This window comes from Embiotoca jacksoni, unplaced genomic scaffold (assembly GCF_022577435.1).
Source record: "Embiotoca jacksoni isolate LCO1_2020_lvr unplaced genomic scaffold, fEmbJac1.0.p SCAF_1, whole genome shotgun sequence".
NCBI lineage: Eukaryota > Metazoa > Chordata > Actinopteri > Embiotocidae > Embiotoca > Embiotoca jacksoni.
In genome coordinates, this window is record NW_027185229.1 from 582,501 (window position 1) to 587,500 (window position 5,000).

At 45.5% G+C, this 5,000-nt stretch overlaps 1 protein-coding gene across 23 annotated transcripts in view; it reads right to left on the reverse strand.

The window, feature by feature from the left end:
* Positions 1-5,000, reverse strand: part of nfasca (neurofascin homolog (chicken) a) — a 114,759-nt gene that overhangs the window by 59,493 nt on the left and 50,266 nt on the right. For 22 of the 23 annotated variants that reach the window (XR_011178400.1, XR_011178399.1, XM_069152882.1 and 19 more), the window contains one exon: positions 892-948. The exons of the other annotated variant lie outside the window; for it this stretch is intronic. The gene's annotated coding sequence lies outside the window, so the exon portion shown is untranslated. The remainder of the gene's footprint in view (positions 1-891; positions 949-5,000) is intronic. 23 annotated transcript variants of the gene reach the window in all.

Consider the following 5,000-nt stretch of genomic DNA (forward strand, 5'->3'; position numbering starts at 1 on the left):
CTCGTCCTCATTCTCAGCCTCATCCTCAGTCTCAACCTCTTCCTCCTCCTCCTCCTCCTCCTCCTCCTCCTCCTCCACATCCTCATTCTCCAGTGCACACAGACACTGTGTTTGTACCAGCTGCCATCCTCCCATTGAGTGCTAAAGGGGCTTCTCCATTTAAAATGTTCATGTGAACATGTTCCATTTCACACTAATCTAATCGGATTCTAATGAACCTCTGCAGCTGTTTCTGTCGAGCACAAATGATTTTTAACGTCCAACTGTTGTGATGAAGTCGTCCATCCATCATCTACACAGGCTGCGCTGAGCTCGTGGTTACAACATGGGAAGTCGTGTGCACTGTATGCTTGCTGTTCAAGTGGTTAAGTCAATGCAACAGCAACATGGCCAGCGTCTAGAAGCTCCAGAGGCTAACAGATGATGTAGCTGGTCACCTGGACAGGTCTGCAGTCCATCACAGCAACAACACAGAAATACATTCACACCTGCAGCTCATTCACCATCAGCAGGTAACCAGACAGGAAACCCAGCAGGCACAGAGAGAACAAACTGCAGACAACAATGTTCACCCCCCCCCCCACTCCCCCTCCTCCACCCTGCAGCCCTTCAGACATCATTACATGTCAGAGGATGAACGGTGAACAGCTGTTGAAGTCTGCAGCTATGGACTTCACTCACAATAATAAATTTCTGCTATATGTCCCATTTTTTTCTCCACTTCTTAATCTGACTTTGATTGCATTTAATTTCTCTTCCTCTGCATCATACATACAGTAATGTGCTGCTTTTATAATATGCAGTCTCCATCTCATCCTCAGTTTACAGGATACCAACCAGGCAGATAAACAGTCAGCATCAGAAACAGCATCAGAAACAGCAGTGACTTACGTTCACAGTCGTGGACACTTGTCTTCTGTCTGTCCTCCCTCTCTGTCCTCAGCAGACCTGAAGAGACACACAGAGGACAACGTCTGAATCCTTCTGAGAAAACACGTCAACATGCAACTCATGATTCTGAACCAGAACGGACCTAACCTCTGAACAGTTAACTATAACCTGAACTAATCAATAAGTTAACTATAACCTAGTAGTAGTAGAAAGAAACCAGGGATGATGAAGATGCTTTCCATCAAACAGTGCAGCTCCCTCTGACCTGTCTACAGCGGCCTCATGGGACAATAAGACAGTGTGTCTGTGTGTGTGTGTGTGTGTGTGTGTGTGTGTGTGTGTGTGTGTGTGTGTGTGTGTGTGTGTGTGTGTGTGTGTATGTGTGTGTGTGTGTGTGTGTGTGTGTGTGTCTGTCTGTCTGTCTGTGTGTGTGTGTGTGTGTGTGTGTGTGTGTGTGTGTGTGTGTGTGTGTGTGTGTCTGTGTGTGTGTGTGTGTGTGTGTGTGTGTGTGTGTCTGTCTGTCTGTCTATCTGTCTGTCTGTCTGTCTGTCTGTGTGTGTGTTACTAACAGTCACCACTTCACTAATGACAGCCCCTGAGGTGTGTGTACATTTGCGTGTGTGCATGTGTGTGTGTTTACCTCCATACATGTATATCACCCCCCCCACCCCTCCCTCCTCACCCTCCTCACCCTCCAGCTCTGACCTTTGAACCCTGTCTATTATTGCTCCACACACACACACAGAGAAGGAGAGAGGTCAAGGGAATAAAAGTCTCCCACACACACAGGAAGTTCAAGGGTCACATGCTAAAGAGGTTCTGGAAAGGGGTTGGGGGTGGGGGTGTAACTACATGTCAATGACATCATATCCTGGTATTGATGATTTTTAGAGGGTCCCTAAGGAGATGATGAATGTCCATGTTTAATATTATTAATATTAAAGAACATGTTTCTACGTCATCCAATTTTATCTCTAGGTTCTTTCAGCAGGTTTCATCATAACATCTGTGACATCATCATGTGTGACAGTGAGACTTCAGACATTTGATGCATTTACATGCAGCAGAAAAGATCTGAAACCGGAGACACGAGGTTCTGAGGATGTGATTAAATTACATGGAGACACACGAAGAACTGTGAAACTCCATCATCATCATACTGCAACTAAGACTTTAATGTTTAAATCAGTGAGAACAATCTGTCTGCCTCACAGGATGAAGTTATAAAATCCAGAAGACGTGAAGTTAAATAGAAGCAGCTTCAGAGTTCAGCTGCTGACCACGTTCATGACTAAAAGGGGATCCGGAGCTTCTTTTTTTTAAACATGAGTCTGTGTGTGACTCTAAAGTCTGAATACACGTCACGATAAAGTCATGAAAGACATTACAGTAAAACTAATCTTCATCATCTTTATCATTTGCCCGGTAGAGCCTGATGAAGACAGATGGACTAGTAGAAAGCTGGATCAGGTGCTGCTCTGTGGACTCTGACTCTGATCACTGAAACAGTCTGCATGAGTGAAACGAAGCTTCCTTCCTTCACAAAGCCCTGCTCAGCAAACAAAGCAGTATAGGATGGCAGAGATCAACCTCCAGGGAAGGTAGTAGGGGGGAAGGAGGGGGGGGGGGGCGTGGTTGCCAGGCGATACATGTGTGTATGTGGATGTCATGCTTGGTAGGAGATTCAGCTCCATGTTGCAGAATGACCCAGTTTCGATCTGAAGGGAAAGAAAGAGGACTGAAAGAGACAAGAGGGTTTATTTCATTTTATAGAGACAGAAGAAAAGAGGAGGGACAGACAGAGACAGACAAACAGAGACAGACAGAGACAAACAAGAGACAGACAGACAGAGACAGACAAACAGAGACAGACAGAGACAGACAGAGACAAACAAGAGACAGACAGACAGACAGACAAACAGAGACAGACAGAGACAGACAGACAGACAGACAGACAGACAGACAGACAGACAGACAGACAGACAGAGACAGACAGACAAACAGAGACCGACAAGACAGAGACAGACAAACAGAGACCGACAGACAGACAGACAGACAAACAGAGACAGACAGAGACAGACAGACAGAGACAGACAAACAGAGACAGACAGAGACAGACAAACAGAGACTGACAGACAGACAGAAGGAGACAGACAAACAGACCGACCGACAGACAGAGACAAACAGAGAAAGACAGACAGACAGAGACAGACAGAGACAGACAGAGAGACCGACAGAGACAGACAAACAGAGACAGAGAAAGACAGACAGAGACAGACAAACAGAGACAGACAGACCGACAGACAGACAGAGACAGACAGACAAACAGAGACAAACAGAGAAAGACAGACAGACAGACAGAGACAGACAGACAAACAGAGACAAACAGAGACAGACAGAGACAGAGAATAAGAGGAGAGAGGTCCTGAAGGATGAAGATGTCCCTGAGGTTGAGGAGAGATGAGAAGAAAGCAAGCGCAGAGAGATGATTGACTGAAGATCTGTCAGTGTATGTGTGTGTGTGTGTGTGTGTGTGTGTGTGTGTGTGTGTGTGTGTGTGTGTGTGTGTGTGTGTGTGTGTGTGTGTGTGTGTTTCAGCCCTGAGGCGAGGCGCCCTGCAGCTCCACACCAGATAAATCAATCCCAGAGTTCCCGGAGTGACGAGAGCTGAAGCACTTCCTGTGTCCACACGGCCTCTTTTATGAGGTTCTTAATAAATGATGACTGCCACCTGCAGCACTGGGAATACACACACACACACACACACACACACACACACACACACACACACACACACACACACACACACACACACACACACACACACCTGCAGGCATACTTGTAAGACATCAGCACGGTTGGACGGTCAATAAAACTGAAGATGATCTTTTGTTGCAAAATTCAAATATTCCAAATATTTGTTTTATTTTTATAATATTAAAATATAATATTTAGAGTTTCTGTTTTATTTATTTTGGGATTGAAACATTTCAAATGCTGATGCTCATATATGAGCACCTGATTATTGTCACATCAGCAGAAAGTTAAGCTCTCATCCAGCAGGTTCTCGCCTGAACTCGCTCACTCTTCACTGAGTCGGTGTTTGAACCTCAGACAGTCTGATGTGTCCTCCAGTGATCAGCAGAGAGGAGAAGGAAGGAGGTTAAAGATGGGGACAGCGTCAGTAGAGGAGAGGAGCAGAGGTAGATAAAAAAGAGAGACCAGGAGAGGAAGATAAAAAAGGAGAGGAGGAGAGGAAGATAAAAAAAGAGGGAGGATCAGAAGAAGATTTAAAAAAAAAACAAGAGCAGAAGAAGAGCAGACAGGATCGGTGGAAACACTCCAGACGATGAAGAACCAGGAGGAACCAGGAGGAACCAGGAGGAACCAGCTCTACAAGCTGCCATGTGGTTCGAGATCTGCTGCTTCTATAAGCATCACTTCATATGTTGTGTTTTCACCTGCTCTCACTGGCATTTCCACTCAAAAGGAATAAAAATAAAATAAGTCATCATCCATGACATCATCTCTGTCCTCACATCAGCACCACATCTGCAAAGCAGCAGGAATTTTCTTAATATTTAAGATTCCTCCTAACTATTTATATTTATATAAATCCACCTCACCATGTGTATGCGTGTGCGTGCGTGTGCGTGCATGTGTGTGTGTGTGTGTGTGTGTGTGTGTGTGTGTGTGTGTGTGTTCGTTTACAGGAGACAAGGCCCTTACATGTACAGTAAAACAAGAATGTGTGTGTGTTCAGACATAATGTTCCTTTGTGCCAAAATAAATGAAAGGGTGCACCTTCCCCCCTTACCCTCGCCCACCCCCCATCCTGTTTAAAATGACCTCTCCTCCTTTATCTCCATTTATTCTGTCACTCTTTTGTTCTTCACTTACAGGAAACCATCAGAAACTAAACTCACTGTACTCCTTCAGTCGGACTCCCTCCTCCCTCCCTCCTTCACACCGCCTCCATCACTCCTTCTTCTTCTCCATTATCTCTCCTCCTCTCCTCCCCCATTCCTCCATCACCCACTGTGGCTCAGTGCCCCTCACTAGCACATCTGGATCTCACTTTGTGTTACTCCTCCAACCTCCAGCAATAC